General features: G+C 46.1%; 9 non-coding genes across 9 annotated transcripts; all 9 read right to left on the minus strand.

Annotated features, from left to right (window-relative positions):
• Positions 1 to 2,113: 2,113 nt before the first annotated feature.
• On the minus strand, positions 2,114 to 2,304 carry LOC130313791 (U2 spliceosomal RNA). The gene has a single exon (XR_008861653.1). It is a non-coding gene; the product is annotated as a U2 spliceosomal RNA (small nuclear RNA).
• A 2,084-nt stretch (positions 2,305 to 4,388) lies between these two features.
• Positions 4,389 to 4,579, minus strand: LOC130313797 (U2 spliceosomal RNA). The gene has a single exon (XR_008861656.1). It is a non-coding gene; the product is annotated as a U2 spliceosomal RNA (small nuclear RNA).
• Positions 4,580 to 6,661: 2,082 nt separating this feature from the next.
• Positions 6,662 to 6,852, minus strand: LOC130313798 (U2 spliceosomal RNA). The gene has a single exon (XR_008861657.1). It is a non-coding gene; the product is annotated as a U2 spliceosomal RNA (small nuclear RNA).
• Positions 6,853 to 8,949: 2,097 nt separating this feature from the next.
• LOC130313768 (U2 spliceosomal RNA) lies at positions 8,950 to 9,140 on the minus strand. Its single transcript, XR_008861633.1, has one exon. It is a non-coding gene; the product is annotated as a U2 spliceosomal RNA (small nuclear RNA).
• A 2,093-nt stretch (positions 9,141 to 11,233) lies between these two features.
• Positions 11,234 to 11,424, minus strand: LOC130313769 (U2 spliceosomal RNA). The gene has a single exon (XR_008861634.1). It is a non-coding gene; the product is annotated as a U2 spliceosomal RNA (small nuclear RNA).
• Positions 11,425 to 13,525: 2,101 nt separating this feature from the next.
• On the minus strand, positions 13,526 to 13,716 carry LOC130313770 (U2 spliceosomal RNA). Its single transcript, XR_008861635.1, has one exon. It is a non-coding gene; the product is annotated as a U2 spliceosomal RNA (small nuclear RNA).
• Positions 13,717 to 15,808: 2,092 nt separating this feature from the next.
• LOC130313771 (U2 spliceosomal RNA) lies at positions 15,809 to 15,999 on the minus strand. Its single transcript, XR_008861636.1, has one exon. It is a non-coding gene; the product is annotated as a U2 spliceosomal RNA (small nuclear RNA).
• A 2,092-nt stretch (positions 16,000 to 18,091) lies between these two features.
• On the minus strand, positions 18,092 to 18,282 carry LOC130313773 (U2 spliceosomal RNA). Its single transcript, XR_008861637.1, has one exon. It is a non-coding gene; the product is annotated as a U2 spliceosomal RNA (small nuclear RNA).
• Positions 18,283 to 20,366: 2,084 nt separating this feature from the next.
• On the minus strand, positions 20,367 to 20,557 carry LOC130313774 (U2 spliceosomal RNA). Its single transcript, XR_008861638.1, has one exon. It is a non-coding gene; the product is annotated as a U2 spliceosomal RNA (small nuclear RNA).
• Positions 20,558 to 21,698: the final 1,141 nt, after the last annotated feature.

Below are 21,698 nucleotides of genomic sequence, written 5' to 3' on the forward strand. Positions count from 1 at the left end.
TCTTAGCCAAAAGGCCGAGAAGCGATAACCGTGAAAGGGGCGGGCCCAACAAGGTGCCCTTCATGGGCACTATCACTGCTTGCTGTCAGGGAGGCTGCCAGACAATTTTCCATGCACACTCTGGGCTGGGGGGCAGTCAACCACCAGTACACACAGCAGAACCTAAACCCATACCATTATTGCTAAGCAGCAAGACAGGGGCCCATTGCACTCCCACGGGGCCTTTTTAAATGCAATCCATAACCCGGATTTGCCAGGAACCCTTCTTACTCCTCCTACTTGCATGTGACACTGGGCTTAGGATCTGCATAGGAAACACACACACAAGCACACACCTACCTTTGTTGCCTGCAGATGCCTCCTTGGCTGTCCCCAAACGGTATCAAACCAACACCCACGGGAAGCTGTAAGCATAGAGGACATGCCTGCACCCCATTGGACTTACCTGTGTGGGTTAAACCCGGGTTATTTGACAACCTATGGCGGTGATGGTTCTGCTCAGGCAGAGCAGTGCTGATGCTCCTCATAAAGCTGTCGCTGCTGTGAAGGTTCTAGGTGACATCACAAATCCCTATGGTTACATACACAACAAAGCTGGGTTGTTGTTGTTTACACTCTGCAAGGCCTGTGGAAGTGAGTGACATCATAGCACTGTAGTTCTGAGGGTTCTAGATGGATGCAACAATCTCCTGTTGCTTCTATGAAGGCCATAATAGACGACATCACCAAACAGCTCCATAGTCACATACACAGCAAAGGAGAGATGTTGTTTACACCTAGTGATGTCAGTGGTATTGAGTGACATCACAGCACAGTGCTAAGGCTCCTGGGCCTGGACACAGCAGCGGCTGCAATATCTCAACGGAGAATACGTTTATATATATGTGTGTGTGTGCGCGTATATATATATATATATATATATATATATATATATATATATATTTCTCCGCCGAAATCACTTTTAAACCCATTTCCACCTTTTTTTCCCTTCTCTTCCTCTTACTTTTTTTTCACGTTTTTTTACGTTTTTCTCCTTTTCGCCTCTTTTCTGGGCGTATTATTCTTCTTTTTCTTCTTTTTTTTCGTCTAATGCATACCCCATCAGTGCAGCAATGCTTATTCAATACCGCCAGCAGATGGAGACACTGGGGGATAATTTTCTAAGGATTTATACTGATTTTTCCTGTCTGAATTTGTCGCACAGAAAGTTGCAGGCCAAATATGTGTGACATTTCTGCGACTTTAGCTTCTAGAGCATTTTTACAACATTATACATAGGTGCTGAATACATAAAAAGCGACTGTTCAGCGACAGACAAGTCGCATCGGCTGAAAGTAGGCCAGAATGTCAGTCCATGTTGGAGCAGGTTTAGATACAGTCTAAAGTATAGATCTCAAAGTCTGTGCACAGAATTTAGCAAGGGCCTCGCACCTTCTGATGCATCAGGTAGGTGCACAATAGCATAGCCTAACCCTCTGTACTTTGGTCTATATTGATGCGGGACATAGACAGCCAGCTGATGACCAATCCATTAGTGCAATGGATGGCTGGAAGCATTTGTCTTTGCCTTTGCAATACCACAGAAGCAATGCATGGTCAATGTACAGCAATGACACACCTGTGTGAACAGCCAGGAGACCCCCCCCCCCCATGTTATGTTACATAGTTACATAGTTAGTACGGTCGAAAAAAGACATATGTCCATCAAGTTCAACCAGGGAATTAAGGGGTAGGGGTGTGGCGCGATATTGGGGAAGGGATGAGATTTTATATTTCTTCATAAGCATTAATCTTATTTTGTCAATTAGGAACATTCAGCACCCACCCGCTATCAAGGCAGCTGCCTATCATGTCATGCCCTACCTGCACAGGTGTGCTGGCTACTCAAATGATCCAATTAAGGAGGCCATTTAGTCAGCAGCAGCAGAAGTCCTGTGCCTGGACGCTCCAACAGCGGCCAGACACAAGCAGAAGCAGAAGCAGCAGAAGCAGCAGCAGCACCACCTTTTGTTTTTTGGCTGCAGCAGCAGCAAGGCCCACAGGGCTGGCTAGCTGGCTAGCCAGCAAGCAGGTAGCAATGAAAGTAGGAATCTTTCTTTTTAACCCTGTAAGGGGGTGGTGCACTGTACCCGAAGATACTGCCATATCGGGTCAATGCATAGGGCGACGGAAGCAAGCTTCGAAATCGGCCCCCGTTCTCAAAAATCCATTTAATATATGGTCCCCAGATAGGGGACGTATCAGATATTAAACTGATAAGAACAGATACTACACTTGATCTTAGCCAAAAGGCCGAGAAGCGATAACCGTGAAAGGGGCGGGCCCAACAAGGTGCCCTTCATGGGCACTATCACTGCTTGCTGTCAGGGAGGCTGCCAGACAATTTTCCATGCACACTCTGGGCTGGGGGGCAGTCAACCACCAGTACACACAGCAGAACCTAAACCCATACCATTATTGCTAAGCAGCAAGACAGGGGCCCATTGCACTCCCACGGGGCCTTTTTAAATGCAATCCATAACCCGGATTTGCCAGGAACCCTTCTTACTCCTCCTACTTGCATGTGACACTGGGCTTAGGATCTGCATAGGAAACACACACACAAGCACACACCTACCTTTGTTGCCTGCAGATGCCTCCTTGGCTGTCCCCAAACGGTATCAAACCAACACCCACGGGAAGCTGTAAGCATAGAGGACATGCCTGCACCCCATTGGACTTACCTGTGTGGGTTAAACCCGGGTTATTTGACAACCTATGGCGGTGATGGTTCTGCTCAGGCAGAGCAGTGCTGATGCTCCTCATAAAGCTGTCGCTGCTGTGAAGGTTCTAGGTGACATCACAAATCCCTATGGTTACATACACAACAAAGCTGGGTTGTTGTTGTTTACACTCTGCAAGGCCTGTGGAAGTGAGTGACATCATAGCACTGTAGTTCTGAGGGTTCTAGATGGATGCAACAATCTCCTGTTGCTTCTATGAAGGCCATAATAGACGACATCACCAAACAGCTCCATAGTCACATACACAGCAAAGGAGAGATGTTGTTTACACCTAGTGATGTCAGTGGTATTGAGTGACATCACAGCACAGTGCTAAGGCTCCTGGGCCTGGACACAGCAGCGGCTGCAATATCTCAACTGAGAATACGTTTATATATATGTGTGTGTGTGCGCGTATATATATATATATATATATATATATATATATATATTTCTCCGCCGAAATCACTTTTAAACCCATTTCCACCTTTTTTTCCCTTCTCTTCCTCTTACTTTTTTTTCACGTTTTTTTACGTTTTTCTCCTTTTCGCCTCTTTTCTGGCCGTATTATTCTTCTTTTTCTTCTTTTTTTTCGTCTAATGCATACCCCATCAGTGCAGCAATGCTTATTCAATACCGCCAGCAGATGGAGACACTGGGGGATAATTTTCTAAGGATTTATACTGATTTTTCCTGTCTGAATTTGTCGCACAGAAAGTTGCAGGCCAAATATGTGTGACATTTCTGCGACTTTAGCTTCTAGAGCATTTTTACAACATTATACATAGGTGCTGAATACATAAAAAGCGACTGTTCAGCGACAGACAAGTCGCATCGGCTGAAAGTAGGCCAGAATGTCAGTCCATGTTGGAGCAGGTTTAGATACAGTCTAAAGTATAGATCTCAAAGTCTGTGCACAGAATTTAGCAAGGGCCTCGCACCTTCTGATGCATCAGGTAGGTGCACAATAGCATAGCCTAACCCTCTGTACTTTGGTCTATATTGATGCGGGACATAGACAGCCAGCTGATGACCAATCCATTAGTGCAATGGATGGCTGGAAGCATTTGTCTTTGCCTTTGCAATACCACAGAAGCAATGCATGGTCAATGTACAGCAATGACACACCTGTGTGAACAGCCAGGAGACCCCCCCCCCCCCCCATGTTATGTTACATAGTTACATAGTTAGTACGGTCGAAAAAAGACATATGTCCATCAAGTTCAACCAGGGAATTAAGGGGTAGGGGTGTGGCGCGATATTGGGGAAGGGATGAGATTTTATATTTCTTCATAAGCATTAATCTTATTTTGTCAATTAGGAACATTCAGCACCCACCCGCTATCAAGGCAGCTGCCTATCATGTCATGCCCTACCTGCACAGGTGTGCTGGCTACTCAAATGATCCAATTAAGGAGGCCATTTAGTCAGCAGCAGCAGAAGTCCTGTGCCTGGACGCTCCAACAGCGGCCAGACACAAGCAGAAGCAGAAGCAGCAGAAGCAGCAGCAGCACCACCTTTTGTTTTTTGGCTGCAGCAGCAGCAAGGCCCACAGGGCTGGCTAGCTGGCTAGCCAGCAAGCAGGTAGCAATGAAAGTAGGAATCTTTCTTTTTAACCCTGTAAGGGGGTGGTGCACTGTACCCGAAGATACTGCCATATCGGGTCAATGCATAGGGCGACGGAAGCAAGCTTCGAAATCGGCCCCCGTTCTCAAAAATCCATTTAATATATGGTCCCCAGATAGGGGACGTATCAGATATTAAACTGATAAGAACAGATACTACACTTGATCTTAGCCAAAAGGCCGAGAAGCGATAACCGTGAAAGGGGCGGGCCCAACAAGGTGCCCTTCATGGGCACTATCACTGCTTGCTGTCAGGGAGGCTGCCAGACAATTTTCCATGCACACTCTGGGCTGGGGGGCAGTCAACCACCAGTACACACAGCAGAACCTAAACCCATACCATTATTGCTAAGCAGCAAGACAGGGGCCCATTGCACTCCCACGGGGCCTTTTTAAATGCAATCCATAACCCGGATTTGCCAGGAACCCTTCTTACTCCTCCTACTTGCATGTGACACTGGGCTTAGGATCTGCATAGGAAACACACACACAAGCACACACCTACCTTTGTTGCCTGCAGATGCCTCCTTGGCTGTCCCCAAACGGTATCAAACCAACACCCACGGGAAGCTGTAAGCATAGAGGACATGCCTGCACCCCATTGGACTTACCTGTGTGGGTTAAACCCGGGTTATTTGACAACCTATGGCGGTGATGGTTCTGCTCAGGCAGAGCAGTGCTGATGCTCCTCATAAAGCTGTCGCTGCTGTGAAGGTTCTAGGTGACATCACAAATCCCTATGGTTACATACACAACAAAGCTGGGTTGTTGTTGTTTACACTCTGCAAGGCCTGTGGAAGTGAGTGACATCATAGCACTGTAGTTCTGAGGGTTCTAGATGGATGCAACAATCTCCTGTTGCTTCTATGAAGGCCATAATAGACGACATCACCAAACAGCTCCATAGTCACATACACAGCAAAGAAGAGATGTTGTTTACACCTAGTGATGTCAGTGGTATTGAGTGACATCACAGCACAGTGCTAAGGCTCCTGGGCCTGGACACAGCAGCGGCTGCAATATCTCAACGGAGAATACGTTTATATATATGTGTGTGTGTGCGCGTATATATATATATATATATATATATATATATATATATATATATATCTCCGCCGAAATCACTTTTAAACCCATTTCCACCTTTTTTTCCCTTCTCTTCCTCTTACTTTTTTTTCACGTTTTTTTACGTTTTTCTCCTTTTCGCCTCTTTTCTGGGCGTATTATTCTTCTTTTTCTTCTTTTTTTTCGTCTAATGCATACCCCATCAGTGCAGCAATGCTTATTCAATACCGCCAGCAGATGGAGACACTGGGGGATAATTTTCTAAGGATTTATACTGATTTTTCCTGTCTGAATTTGTCGCACAGAAAGTTGCAGGCCAAATATGTGTGACATTTCTGCGACTTTAGCTTCTAGAGCATTTTTACAACATTATACATAGGTGCTGAATACATAAAAAGCGACTGTTCAGCGACAGACAAGTCGCATCGGCTGAAAGTAGGCCAGAATGTCAGTCCATGTTGGAGCAGGTTTAGATACAGTCTAAAGTATAGATCTCAAAGTCTGTGCACAGAATTTAGCAAGGGCCTCGCACCTTCTGATGCATCAGGTAGGTGCACAATAGCATAGCCTAACCCTCTGTACTTTGGTCTATATTGATGCGGGACATAGACAGCCAGCTGATGACCAATCCATTAGTGCAATGGATGGCTGGAAGCATTTGTCTTTGCCTTTGCAATACCACAGAAGCAATGCATGGTCAATGTACAGCAATGACACACCTGTGTGAACAGCCAGGAGACCCCCCCCCCCCCCCCATGTTATGTTACATAGTTACATAGTTAGTACGGTCGAAAAAAGACATATGTCCATCAAGTTCAACCAGGGAATTAAGGGGTAGGGGTGTGGCGCGATATTGGGGAAGGGATGAGATTTTATATTTCTTCATAAGCATTAATCTTATTTTGTCAATTAGGAACATTCAGCACCCACCCGCTATCAAGGCAGCTGCCTATCATGTCATGCCCTACCTGCACAGGTGTGCTGGCTACTCAAATGATCCAATTAAGGAGGCCATTTAGTCAGCAGCAGCAGAAGTCCTGTGACTGGACGCTCCAACAGCGGCCAGACACAAGCAGAAGCAGAAGCAGCAGAAGCACCACCTTTTGTTTTTTGGCTGCAGCAGCAGCAAGGCCCACAGGGCTGGCTAGCTGGCTAGCCAGCAAGCAGGTAGCAATGAAAGTAGGAATCTTTCTTTTTAACCCTGTAAGGGGGTGGTGCACTGTACCCGAAGATACTGCCATATCGGGTCAATGCATAGGGCGACGGAAGCAAGCTTCGAAATCGGCCCCCGTTCTCAAAAATCCATTTAATATATGGTCCCCAGATAGGGGACGTATCAGATATTAAACTGATAAGAACAGATACTACACTTGATCTTAGCCAAAAGGCCGAGAAGCGATAACCGTGAAAGGGGCGGGCCCAACAAGGTGCCCTTCATGGGCACTATCACTGCTTGCTGTCAGGGAGGCTGCCAGACAATTTTCCATGCACACTCTGGGCTGGGGGGCAGTCAACCACCAGTACACACAGCAGAACCTAAACCCATACCATTATTGCTAAGCAGCAAGACAGGGGCCCATTGCACTCTCACGGGGCCTTTTTAAATGCAATCCATAACCCGGATTTGCCAGGAACCCTTCTTACTCCTCCTACTTGCATGTGACACTGGGCTTAGGATCTGCATAGGAAACACACACACAAGCACACACCTACCTTTGTTGCCTGCAGATGCCTCCTTGGCTGTCCCCAAACGGTATCAAACCAACACCCACGGGAAGCTGTAAGCATAGAGGACATGCCTGCACCCCATTGGACTTACCTGTGTGGGTTAAATCCGGGTTATTTGACAACCTATGGCGGTGATGGTTCTGCTCAGGCAGAGCAGTGCTGATGCTCCTCATAAAGCTGTCGCTGCTGTGAAGGTTCTAGGTGACATCACAAATCCCTATGGTTACATACACAACAAAGCTGGGTTGTTGTTGTTTACACTCTGCAAGGCCTGTGGAAGTGAGTGACATCATAGCACTGTAGTTCTGAGGGTTCTAGATGGATGCAACAATCTCCTGTTGCTTCTATGAAGGCCATAATAGACGACATCACCAAACAGCTCCATAGTCACATACACAGCAAAGGAGAGATGTTGTTTACACCTAGTGATGTCAGTGGTATTGAGTGACATCACAGCACAGTGCTAAGGCTCCTGGGCCTGGACACAGCAGCGGCTGCAATATCTCAACGGAGAATACGTTTATATATATGTGTGTGTGTGCGCGTATATATATATATATATATATATATATATATATATATATATATATTTCTCCGCCGAAATCACTTTTAAACCCATTTCCACCTTTTTTTCCCTTCTCTTCCTCTTACTTTTTTTTCACGTTTTTTTACGTTTTTCTCCTTTTCGCCTCTTTTCTGGGCGTATTATTCTTCTTTTTCTTCTTTTTTTTCGTCTAATGCATACCCCATCAGTGCAGCAATGCTTATTCAATACCGCCAGCAGATGGAGACACTGGGGGATAATTTTCTAAGGATTTATACTGATTTTTCCTGTCTGAATTTGTCGCACAGAAAGTTGCAGGCCAAATATGTGTGACATTTCTGCGACTTTAGCTTCTAGAGCATTTTTACAACATTATACATAGGTGCTGAATACATAAAAAGCGACTGTTCAGCGACAGACAAGTCGCATCGGCTGAAAGTAGGCCAGAATGTCAGTCCATGTTGGAGCAGGTTTAGATACAGTCTAAAGTATAGATCTCAAAGTCTGTGCACAGAATTTAGCAAGGGCCTCGCACCTTCTGATGCATCAGGTAGGTGCACAATAGCATAGCCTAACCCTCTGTACTTTGGTCTATATTGATGCGGGACATAGACAGCCAGCTGATGACCAATCCATTAGTGCAATGGATGGCTGGAAGCATTTGTCTTTGCCTTTGCAATACCACAGAAGCAATGCATGGTCAATGTACAGCAATGACACACCTGTGTGAACAGCCAGGAGACACCCCCCCCCCCCCCCATGTTATGTTACATAGTTACATAGTTAGTACGGTCGAAAAAAGACATATGTCCATCAAGTTCAACCAGGGAATTAAGGGGTAGGGGTGTGGCGCGATATTGGGGAAGGGATGAGATTTTATATTTCTTCATAAGCATTAATCTTATTTTGTCAATTAGGAACATTCAGCACCCACCCGCTATCAAGGCAGCTGCCTATCATGTCATGCCCTACCTGCACAGGTGTGCTGGCTACTCAAATGATCCAATTAAGGAGGCCATTTAGTCAGCAGCAGCAGAAGTCCTGTGCCTGGACGCTCCAACAGCGGCCAGACACAAGCAGAAGCAGAAGCAGCAGAAGCAGCAGCAGCAGCACCACCTTTTGTTTTTTGGCTGCAGCAGCAGCAAGGCCCACAGGGCTGGCTAGCTGGCTAGCCAGCAAGCAGGTAGCAATGAAAGTAGGAATCTTTCTTTTTAACCCTGTAAGGGGGTGGTGCACTGTACCCGAAGATACTGCCATATCGGGTCAATGCATAGGGCGACGGAAGCAAGCTTCGAAATCGGCCCCCGTTCTCAAAAATCCATTTAATATATGGTCCCCAGATAGGGGACGTATCAGATATTAAACTGATAAGAACAGATACTACACTTGATCTTAGCCAAAAGGCCGAGAAGCGATAACCGTGAAAGGGGCGGGCCCAACAAGGTGCCCTTCATGGGCACTATCACTGCTTGCTGTCAGGGAGGCTGCCAGACAATTTTCCATGCACACTCTGGGCTGGGGGGCAGTCAACCACCAGTACACACAGCAGAACCTAAACCCATACCATTATTGCTAAGCAGCAAGACAGGGGCCCATTGCACTCCCACGGGGCCTTTTTAAATGCAATCCATAACCCGGATTTGCCAGGAACCCTTCTTACTCCTCCTACTTGCATGTGACACTGGGCTTAGGATCTGCATAGGAAACACACACACAAGCACACACCTACCTTTGTTGCCTGCAGATGCCTCCTTGGCTGTCCCCAAACGGTATCAAACCAACACCCACGGGAAGCTGTAAGCATAGAGGACATGCCTGCACCCCATTGGACTTACCTGTGTGGGTTAAACCCGGGTTATTTGACAACCTATGGCGGTGATGGTTCTGCTCAGGCAGAGCAGTGCTGATGCTCCTCATAAAGCTGTCGCTGCTGTGAAGGTTCTAGGTGACATCACAAATCCCTATGGTTACATACACAACAAAGCTGGGTTGTTGTTGTTTACACTCTGCAAGGCCTGTGGAAGTGAGTGACATCATAGCACTGTAGTTCTGAGGGTTCTAGATGGATGCAACAATCTCCTGTTGCTTCTATGAAGGCCATAATAGACGACATCACCAAACAGCTCCATAGTCACATACACAGCAAAGGAGAGATGTTGTTTACACCTAGTGATGTCAGTGGTATTGAGTGACATCACAGCACAGTGCTAAGGCTCCTGGGCCTGGACACAGCAGCGGCTGCAATATCTCAACGGAGAATACGTTTATATATATGTGTGTGTGTGCGCGTATATATATATATATATATATATATATATATATATATATATATATTTCTCCGCCGAAATCACTTTTAAACCCATTTCCACCTTTTTTCCCCTTCTCTTCCTCTTACTTTTTTTTCACGTTTTTTTACGTTTTTCTCCTTTTCGCCTCTTTTCTGGGCGTATTATTCTTCTTTTTCTTCTTTTTTTTCGTCTAATGCATACCCCATCAGTGCAGCAATGCTTATTCAATACCGCCAGCAGATGGAGACACTGGGGGATAATTTTCTAAGGATTTATACTGATTTTTCCTGTCTGAATTTGTCGCACAGAAAGTTGCAGGCCAAATATGTGTGACATTTCTGCGACTTTAGCTTCTAGAGCATTTTTACAACATTATACATAGGTGCTGAATACATAAAAAGCGACTGTTCAGCGACAGACAAGTCGCATCGGCTGAAAGTAGGCCAGAATGTCAGTCCATGTTGGAGCAGGTTTAGATACAGTCTAAAGTATAGATCTCAAAGTCTGTGCACAGAATTTAGCAAGGGCCTCGCACCTTCTGATGCATCAGGTAGGTGCACAATAGCATAGCCTAACCCTCTGTACTTTGGTCTATATTGATGCGGGACATAGACAGCCAGCTGATGACCAATCCATTAGTGCAATGGATGGCTGGAAGCATTTGTCTTTGCCTTTGCAATACCACAGAAGCAATGCATGGTCAATGTACAGCAATGACACACCTGTGTGAACAGCCAGGAGACCCCCCCCCCCCCCCCATGTTATGTTACATAGTTACATAGTTAGTACGGTCGAAAAAAGACATATGTCCATCAAGTTCAACCAGGGAATTAAGGGGTAGGGGTGTGGCGCGATATTGGGGAAGGGATGAGATTTTATATTTCTTCATAAGCATTAATCTTATTTTGTCAATTAGGAACATTCAGCACCCACCCGCTATCAAGGCAGCTGCCTATCATGTCATGCCCTACCTGCAAAGGTGTGCTGGCTACTCAAATGATCCAATTAAGGAGGCCATTTAGTCAGCAGCAGCAGAAGTCCTGTGCCTGGACGCTCCAACAGCGGCCAGACACAAGCAGAAGCAGAAGCAGCAGAAGCAGCAGCAGCACCACCTTTTGTTTTTTGGCTGCAGCAGCAGCAAGGCCCACAGGGCTGGCTAGCTGGCTAGCCAGCAAGCAGGTAGCAATGAAAGTAGGAATCTTTCTTTTTAACCCTGTAAGGGGGTGGTGCACTGTACCCGAAGATACTGCCATATCGGGTCAATGCATAGGGCGACGGAAGCAAGCTTCGAAATCGGCCCCCGTTCTCAAAAATCCATTTAATATATGGTCCCCAGATAGGGGACGTATCAGATATTAAACTGATAAGAACAGATACTACACTTGATCTTAGCCAAAAGGCCGAGAAGCGATAACCGTGAAAGGGGCGGGCCCAACAAGGTGCCCTTCATGGGCACTATCACTGCTTGCTGTCAGGGAGGCTGCCAGACAATTTTCCATGCACACTCTGGGCTGGGGGGCAGTCAACCACCAGTACACACAGCAGAACCTAAACCCATACCATTATTGCTAAGCAGCAAGACAGGGGCCCATTGCACTCCCACGGGGCCTTTTTAAATGCAATCCATAACCCGGATTTGCCAGGAACCCTTCTTACTCCTCCTACTTGCATGTGACACTGGGCTTAGGATCTGCATAGGAAACACACACACAAGCACACACCTACCTTTGTTGCCTGCAGATGCCTCCTTGGCTGTCCCCAAACGGTATCAAACCAACACCCACGGGAAGCTGTAAGCATAGAGGACATGCCTGCACCCCATTGGACTTACCTGTGTGGGTTAAACCCGGGTTATTTGACAACCTATGGCGGTGATGGTTCTGCTCAGGCAGAGCAGTGCTGATGCTCCTCATAAAGCTGTCGCTGCTGTGAAGGTTCTAGGTGACATCACAAATCCCTATGGTTACATACACAACAAAGCTGGGTTGTTGTTGTTTACACTCTGCAAGGCCTGTGGAAGTGAGTGACATCATAGCACTGTAGTTCTGAGGGTTCTAGATGGATGCAACAATCTCCTGTTGCTTCTATGAAGGCCATAATAGACGACATCACCAAACAGCTCCATAGTCACATACACAGCAAAGGAGAGATGTTGTTTACACCTAGTGATGTCAGTGGTATTGAGTGACATCACAGCACAGTGCTAAGGCTCCTGGGCCTGGACACAGCAGCGGCTGCAATATCTCAACGGAGAATACGTTTATATATATGTGTGTGTGTGCGCGTATATATATATATATATATATATATATATATATATATATATATATATATATTTCTCCGCCGAAATCACTTTTAAACCCATTTCCACCTTTTTTCCCCTTCTCTTCCTCTTACTTTTTTTTCACGTTTTTTTACGTTTTTCTCCTTTTCGCCTCTTTTCTGGGCGTATTATTCTTCTTTTTCTTCTTTTTTTTCGTCTAATGCATACCCCATCAGTGCAGCAATGCTTATTCAATACCGCCAGCAGATGGAGACACTGGGGGATAATTTTCTAAGGATTTATACTGATTTTTCCTGTCTGAATTTGTCGCACAGAAAGTTGCAGGCCAAATATGTGTGACATTTCTGCGACTTTAGCTTCTAGAGCATTTTTACAACATTATACATAGGTGCTGAATACATAAAAAGCGACTGTTCAGCGACAGACAAGTCGCATCGGCTGAAAGTAGGCCAGAATGTCAGTCCATGTTGGAGCAGGTTTAGATACAGTCTAAAGTATAGATCTCAAAGTCTGTGCACAGAATTTAGCAAGGGCCTCGCACCTTCTGATGCATCAGGTAGGTGCACAATAGCATAGCCTAACCCTCTGTACTTTGGTCTATATTGATGCGGGACATAGACAGCCAGCTGATGACCAATCCATTAGTGCAATGGATGGCTGGAAGCATTTGTCTTTGCCTTTGCAATACCACAGAAGCAATGCATGGTCAATGTACAGCAATGACACACCTGTGTGAACAGCCAGGAGACCCCCCCCCCCCCCCCCCATGTTATGTTACATAGTTACATAGTTAGTACGGTCGAAAAAAGACATATGTCCATCAAGTTCAACCAGGGAATTAAGGGGTAGGGGTGTGGCGCGATATTGGGGAAGGGATGAGATTTTATATTTCTTCATAAGCATTAATCTTATTTTGTCAATTAGGAACATTCAGCACCCACCCGCTATCAAGGCAGCTGCCTATCATGTCATGCCCTACCTGCAAAGGTGTGCTGGCTACTCAAATGATCCAATTAAGGAGGCCATTTAGTCAGCAGCAGCAGAAGTCCTGTGCCTGGACGCTCCAACAGCGGCCAGACACAAGCAGAAGCAGAAGCAGCAGAAGCAGCAGCAGCACCACCTTTTGTTTTTTGGCTGCAGCAGCAGCAAGGCCCACAGGGCTGGCTAGCTGGCTAGCCAGCAAGCAGGTAGCAATGAAAGTAGGAATCTTTCTTTTTAACCCTGTAAGGGGGTGGTGCACTGTACCCGAAGATACTGCCATATCGGGTCAATGCATAGGGCGACGGAAGCAAGCTTCGAAATCGGCCCCCGTTCTCAAAAATCCATTTAATATATGGTCCCCAGATAGGGGACGTATCAGATATTAAACTGATAAGAACAGATACTACACTTGATCTTAGCCAAAAGGCCGAGAAGCGATAACCGTGAAAGGGGCGGGCCCAACAAGGTGCCCTTCATGGGCACTATCACTGCTTGCTGTCAGGGAGGCTGCCAGACAATTTTCCATGCACACTCTGGGCTGGGGGGCAGTCAACCACCAGTACACACAGCAGAACCTAAACCCATACCATTATTGCTAAGCAGCAAGACAGGGGCCCATTGCACTCCCACGGGGCCTTTTTAAATGCAATCCATAACCCGGATTTGCCAGGAACCCTTCTTACTCCTCCTACTTGCATGTGACACTGGGCTTAGGATCTGCATAGGAAACACACACACAAGCACACACCTACCTTTGTTGCCTGCAGATGCCTCCTTGGCTGTCCCCAAACGGTATCAAACCAACACCCACGGGAAGCTGTAAGCATAGAGGACATGCCTGCACCCCATTGGACTTACCTGTGTGGGTTAAACCCGGGTTATTTGACAACCTATGGCGGTGATGGTTCTGCTCAGGCAGAGCAGTGCTGATGCTCCTCATAAAGCTGTCGCTGCTGTGAAGGTTCTAGGTGACATCACAAATCCCTATGGTTACATACACAACAAAGCTGGGTTGTTGTTGTTTACACTCTGCAAGGCCTGTGGAAGTGAGTGACATCATAGCACTGTAGTTCTGAGGGTTCTAGATGGATGCAACAATCTCCTGTTGCTTCTATGAAGGCCATAATAGACGACATCACCAAACAGCTCCATAGTCACATACACAGCAAAGGAGAGATGTTGTTTACACCTAGTGATGTCAGTGGTATTGAGTGACATCACAGCACAGTGCTAAGGCTCCTGGGCCTGGACACAGCAGCGGCTGCAATATCTCAACGGAGAATACGTTTATATATATGTGTGTGTGTGCGCGTATATATATATATATATATATATATATATATATATATATATATTTCTCCGCCGAAATCACTTTTAAACCCATTTCCACCTTTTTTCCCCTTCTCTTCCTCTTACTTTTTTTTCACGTTTTTTTACGTTTTTCTCCTTTTCGCCTCTTTTCTGGGCGTATTATTCTTCTTTTTCTTCTTTTTTTTCGTCTAATGCATACCCCATCAGTGCAGCAATGCTTATTCAATACCGCCAGCAGATGGAGACACTGGGGGATAATTTTCTAAGGATTTATACTGATTTTTCCTGTCTGAATTTGTCGCACAGAAAGTTGCAGGCCAAATATGTGTGACATTTCTGCGACTTTAGCTTCTAGAGCATTTTTACAACATTATACATAGGTGCTGAATACATAAAAAGCGACTGTTCAGCGACAGACAAGTCGCATCGGCTGAAAGTAGGCCAGAATGTCAGTCCATGTTGGAGCAGGTTTAGATACAGTCTAAAGTATAGATCTCAAAGTCTGTGCACAGAATTTAGCAAGGGCCTCGCACCTTCTGATGCATCAGGTAGGTGCACAATAGCATAGCCTAACCCTCTGTACTTTGGTCTATATTGATGCGGGACATAGACAGCCAGCTGATGACCAATCCATTAGTGCAATGGATGGCTGGAAGCATTTGTCTTTGCCTTTGCAATACCACAGAAGCAATGCATGGTCAATGTACAGCAATGACACACCTGTGTGAACAGCCAGGAGACCCCCCCCCCCCCCCCCATGTTATGTTACATAGTTACATAGTTAGTACGGTCGAAAAAAGACATATGTCCATCAAGTTCAACCAGGGAATTAAGGGGTAGGGGTGTGGCGCGATATTGGGGAAGGGATGAGATTTTATATTTCTTCATAAGCATTAATCTTATTTTGTCAATTAGGAACATTCAGCACCCACCCGCTATCAAGGCAGCTGCCTATCATGTCATGCCCTACCTGCAAAGGTGTGCTGGCTACTCAAATGATCCAATTAAGGAGGCCATTTAGTCAGCAGCAGCAGAAGTCCTGTGCCTGGACGCTCCAACAGCGGCCAGACACAAGCAGAAGCAGAAGCAGCAGAAGCAGCAGCAGCACCACCTTTTGTTTTTTGGCTGCAGCAGCAGCAAGGCCCACAGGGCTGGCTAGCTGGCTAGCCAGCAAGCAGGTAGCAATGAAAGTAGGAATCTTTCTTTTTAACCCTGTAAGGGGGTGGTGCACTGTACCCGAAGATACTGCCATATCGGGTCAATGCATAGGGCGACGGAAGCAAGCTTCGAAATCGGCCCCCGTTCTCAAAAATCCATTTAATATATGGTCCCCAGATAGGGGACGTATCAGATATTAAACTGATAAGAACAGATACTACACTTGATCTTAGCCAAAAGGCCGAGAAGCGATAACCGTGAAAGGGGCGGGCCCAACAAGGTGCCCTTCATGGGCACTATCACTGCTTGCTGTCAGGGAGGCTGCCAGATAATTTTCCATGCACACTCTGGGCTGGGGGGCAGTCAACCACCAGTACACACAGCAGAACCTAAACCCATACCATTATTGCTAAGCAGCAAGACAGGGGCCCATTGCACTCCCACGGGGCCTTTTTAAATGCAATCCATAACCCGGATTTGCCAGGAACCCTTCTTACTCCTCCTACTTGCATGTGACACTGGGCTTAGGATCTGCATAGGAAACACACACACAAGCACACACCTACCTTTGTTGCCTGCAGATGCCTCCTTGGCTGTCCCCAAACGGTATCAAACCAACACCCACGGGAAGCTGTAAGCATAGAGGACATGCCTGCACCCCATTGGACTTACCTGTGTGGGTTAAACCCGGGTTATTTGACAACCTATGGCGGTGATGGTTCTGCTCAGGCAGAGCAGTGCTGATGCTCCTCATAAAGCTGTCGCTGCTGTGAAGGTTCTAGGTGACATCACAAATCCCTATGGTTACATACACAACAAAGCTGGGTTGTTGTTGTTTACACTCTGCAAGGCCTGTGGAAGTGAGTGACATCATAGCACTGTAGTTCTGAGGGTTCTAGATGGATGCAACAATCTCCTGTTGCTTCTATGAAGGCCATAATAGACGACATCACCAAACAGCTCCATAGTCACATACACAGCAAAGGAGAGATGTTGTTTACACCTAGTGATGTCAGTGGTATTGAGTGACATCACAGCACAGTGCTAAGGCTCCTGGGCCTGGACACAGCAGCGGCTGCAATATCTCAACGGAGAATACGTTTATATATGTGTGTGTGTGTGCGCGTATATATATATATATATATATATATATATATATATATATATTTCTCCGCCGAAATCACTTTTAAACCCATTTCCACCTTTTTTTCCCTTCTCTTCCTCTTACTTTTTTTTCACGTTTTTTTACGTTTTTCTCCTTTTCGCCTCTTTTCTGGGCGTATTATTCTTCTTTTTCTTCTTTTTTTTCGTCTAATGCATACCCCATCAGTGCAGCAATGCTTATTCAATACCGCCAGCAGATGGAGACACTGGGGGATAATTTTCTAAGGATTTATACTGATTTTTCCTGTCTGAATTTGTCGCACAGAAAGTTGCAGGCCAAATATGTGTGACATTTCTGCGACTTTAGCTTCTAGAGCATTTTTACAACATTATACATAGGTGCTGAATACATAAAAAGCGACTGTTCAGCGACAGACAAGTCGCATCGGCTGAAAGTAGGCCAGAATGTCAGTCCATGTTGGAGCAGGTTTAGATACAGTCTAAAGTATAGATCTCAAAGTCTGTGCACAGAATTTAGCAAGGGCCTCGCACCTTCTGATGCATCAGGTAGGTGCACAATAGCATAGCCTAACCCTCTGTACTTTGGTCTATATTGATGCGGGACATAGACAGCCAGCTGATGACCAATCCATTAGTGCAATGGATGGCTGGAAGCATTTGTCTTTGCCTTTGCAATACCACAGAAGCAATGCATGGTCAATGTACAGCAATGACACACCTGTGTGAACAGCCAGGAGACACCCCCCCCCCCCCCATGTTATGTTACATAGTTACATAGTTAGTACGGTCGAAAAAAGACATATGTCCATCAAGTTCAACCAGGGAATTAAGGGGTAGGGGTGTGGCGCGATATTGGGGAAGGGATGAGATTTTATATTTCTTCATAAACATTAATCTTATTTTGTCAATTAGGAACATTCAGCACCCACCCGCTATCAAGGCAGCTGCCTATCATGTCATGCCCTACCTGCACAGGTGTGCTGGCTACTCAAATGATCCAATTAAGGAGGCCATTTAGTCAGCAGCAGCAGAAGTCCTGTGCCTGGACGCTCCAACAGCGGCCAGACACAAGCAGAAGCAGAAGCAGCAGAAGCAGCAGCAGCAGCACCACCTTTTGTTTTTTGGCTGCAGCAGCAGCAAGGCCCACAGGGCTGGCTAGCTGGCTAGCCAGCAAGCAGGTAGCAATGAAAGTAGGAATCTTTCTTTTTAACCCTGTAAGGGGGTGGTGCACTGTACCCGAAGATACTGCCATATCGGGTCAATGCATAGGGCGACGGAAGCAAGCTTCGAAATCGGCCCCCGTTCTCAAAAATCCATTTAATATATGGTCCCCAGATAGGGGACGTATCAGATATTAAACTGATAAGAACAGATACTACACTTGATCTTAGCCAAAAGGCCGAGAAGCGATAACCGTGAAAGGGGCGGGCCCAACAAGGTGCCCTTCATGGGCACTATCACTGCTTGCTGTCAGGGAGGCTGCCAGACAATTTTCCATGCACACTCTGGGCTGGGGGGCAGTCAACCACCAGTACACACAGCAGAACCTAAACCCATACCATTATTGCTAAGCAGCAAGACAGGGGCCCATTGCACTCCCACGGGGCCTTTTTAAATGCAATCCATAACCCGGATTTGCCAGGAACCCTTCTTACTCCTCCTACTTGCATGTGACACTGGGCTTAGGATCTGCATAGGAAACACACACACAAGCACACACCTACCTTTGTTGCCTGCAGATGCCTCCTTGGCTGTCCCCAAACGGTATCAAACCAACACCCACGGGAAGCTGTAAGCATAGAGGACATGCCTGCACCCCATTGGACTTACCTGTGTGGGTTAAACCCGGGTTATTTGACAACCTATGGCGGTGATGGTTCTGCTCAGGCAGAGCAGTGCTGATGCTCCTCATAAAGCTGTCGCTGCTGTGAAGGTTCTAGGTGACATCACAAATCCCTATGGTTACATACACAACAAAGCTGGGTTGTTGTTGTTTACACTCTGCAAGGCCTGTGGAAGTGAGTGACATCATAGCACTGTAGTTCTGAGGGTTCTAGATGGATGCAACAATCTCCTGTTGCTTCTATGAAGGCCATAATAGACGACATCACCAAACAGCTCCATAGTCACATACACAGCAAAGGAGAGATGTTGTTTACACCTAGTGATGTCAGTGGTATTGAGTGACATCACAGCACAGTGCTAAGGCTCCTGGGCCTGGACACAGCAGCGGCTGCAATATCTCAACGGAGAATACGTTTATATATGTGTGTGTGTGTGCGCGTATATATATATATATATATATATATATATATATATATATATTTCTCCGCCGAAATCACTTTTAAACCCATTTCCACCTTTTTTTCCCTTCTCTTCCTCTTACTTTTTTTTCACGTTTTTTTACGTTTTTCTCCTTTTCGCCTCTTTTCTGGGCGTATTATTCTTCTTTTTCTTCTTTTTTTTCGTCTAATGCATACCCCATCAGTGCAGCAATGCTTATTCAATACCGCCAGCAGATGGAGACACTGGGGGATAATTTTCTAAGGATTTATACTGATTTTTCCTGTCTGAATTTGTCGCACAGAAAGTTGCAGGCCAAATATGTGTGACATTTCTGCGACTTTAGCTTCTAGAGCATTTTTACAACATTATACATAGGTGCTGAATACATAAAAAGCGACTGTTCAGCGACAGACAAGTCGCATCGGCTGAAAGTAGGCCAGAATGTCAGTCCATGTTGGAGCAGGTTTAGATACAGTCTAAAGTATAGATCTCAAAGTCTGTGCACAGAATTTAGCAAGGGCCTCGCACCTTCTGATGCATCAGGTAGGTGCACAATAGCATAGCCTAACCCTCTGTACTTTGGTCTATATTGATGCGGGACATAGACAGCCAGCTGATGACCAATCCATTAGTGCAATGGATGGCTGGAAGCATTTGTCTTTGCCTTTGCAATACCACAGAAGCAATGCATGGTCAATGTACAGCAATGACACACCTGTGTGAACAGCCAGGAGACACCCCCCCCCCCCATGTTATGTTACATAGTTACATAGTTAGTACGGTCGAAAAAAGACATATGTCCATCAAGTTCAACCAGGGAATTAAGGGGTAGGGGTGTGGCGCGATATTGGGGAAGGGATGAGATTTTATATTTCTTCATAAACATTAATCTTATTTTGTCAATTAGGAACATTCAGCACCCACCCGCTATCAAGGCAGCTGCCTATCATGTCATGCCCTACCTGCACAGGTGTGCTGGCTACTCAAATGATCCAATTAAGGAGGCCATTTAGTCAGCAGCAGCAGAAGTCCTGTGCCTGGACGCTCCAACAGCGGCCAGACACAAGCAGAAGCAGCAGAAGCAGCAGCAGCAGCACCACCTTTTGTTTTTTGGCTGCAGCAGCAGCAAGGCCCACAGGGCTGGCTAGCTGGCTAGCCAGCAAGCAGGTAGCAATGAAAGTAGGAATCTTTCTTTTTAACCCTGTAAGGGGGTGGTGCACTGTACCCGAAGATACTGCCATATCGGGTCAATGCATAGGGCGACGGAAGCAAGCTTCGAAATCGGCCCCCGTTCTCAAAAATCCATTTAATATATGGTCCCCAGATAGGGGACGTATCAGATATTAAACTGATAAGAACAGATACTACACTTGATCTTAGCCAAAAGGCCGAGAAGCGATAACCGTGAAAGGGGCGGGCCCAACAAGGTGCCCTTCATGGGCACTATCACTGCTTGCTGTCAGGGAGGCTGCCAGACAATTTTCCATGCACACTCTGGGCTGGGGGGCAGTCAACCACCAGTACACACAGCAGAACCTAAACCCATACCATTATTGCTAAGCAGCAAGACAGGGGCCCATTGCACTCCCACGGGGCCTTTTTAAATGCAATCCATAACCCGGATTTGCCAGGAACCCTTCTTACTCCTCCTACTTGCATGTGACACTGGGCTTAGGATCTGCATAGGAAACACACACACAAGCACACACCTACCTTTGTTGCCTGCAGATGCCTCCTTGGCTGTCCCCAAACGGTATCAAACCAACACCCACGGGAAGCTGTAAGCATAGAGGACATGCCTGCACCCCATTGGACTTACCTGTGTGGGTTAAACCCGGGTTATTTGACAACCTATGGCGGTGATGGTTCTGCTCAGGCAGAGCAGTGCTGATGCTCCTCATAAAGCTGTCGCTGCTGTGAAGGTTCTAGGTGACATCACAAATCCCTATGGTTACATACACAACAAAGCTGGGTTGTTGTTGTTTACACTCTGCAAGGCCTGTGGAAGTGAGTGACATCATAGCACTGTAGTTCTGAGGGTTCTAGATGGATGCAACAATCTCCTGTTGCTTCTATGAAGGCCATAATAGACGACATCACCAAACAGCTCCATAGTCACATACACAGCAAAGGAGAGATGTTGTTTACACCTAGTGATGTCAGTGGTATTGAGTGACATCACAGCACAGTGCTAAGGCTCCTGGGCCTGGACACAGCAGCGGCTGCAATATCTCAACGGAGAATACGTTTATATATATGTGTGTGTGTGCGCGTATATATATATATATATATATATATATATATATATATATATATTTCTCCGCCGAAATCACTTTTAAACCCATTTCCACCTTTTTTTCCCTTCTCTTCCTCTTACTTTTTTTTCACGTTTTTTACGTTTTTCTCCTTTTCGCCTCTTTTCTGGGCGTATTATTCTTCTTTTTCTTCTTTTTTTTCGTCTAATGCATACCCCATCAGTGCAGCAATGCTTATTCAATACCGCCAGCAGATGGAGACACTGGGGGATAATTTTCTAAGGAT

This window comes from Hyla sarda, unplaced genomic scaffold, assembly GCF_029499605.1.
Source record: "Hyla sarda isolate aHylSar1 unplaced genomic scaffold, aHylSar1.hap1 scaffold_1782, whole genome shotgun sequence".
Taxonomy (NCBI): domain Eukaryota; kingdom Metazoa; phylum Chordata; class Amphibia; order Anura; family Hylidae; genus Hyla; species Hyla sarda.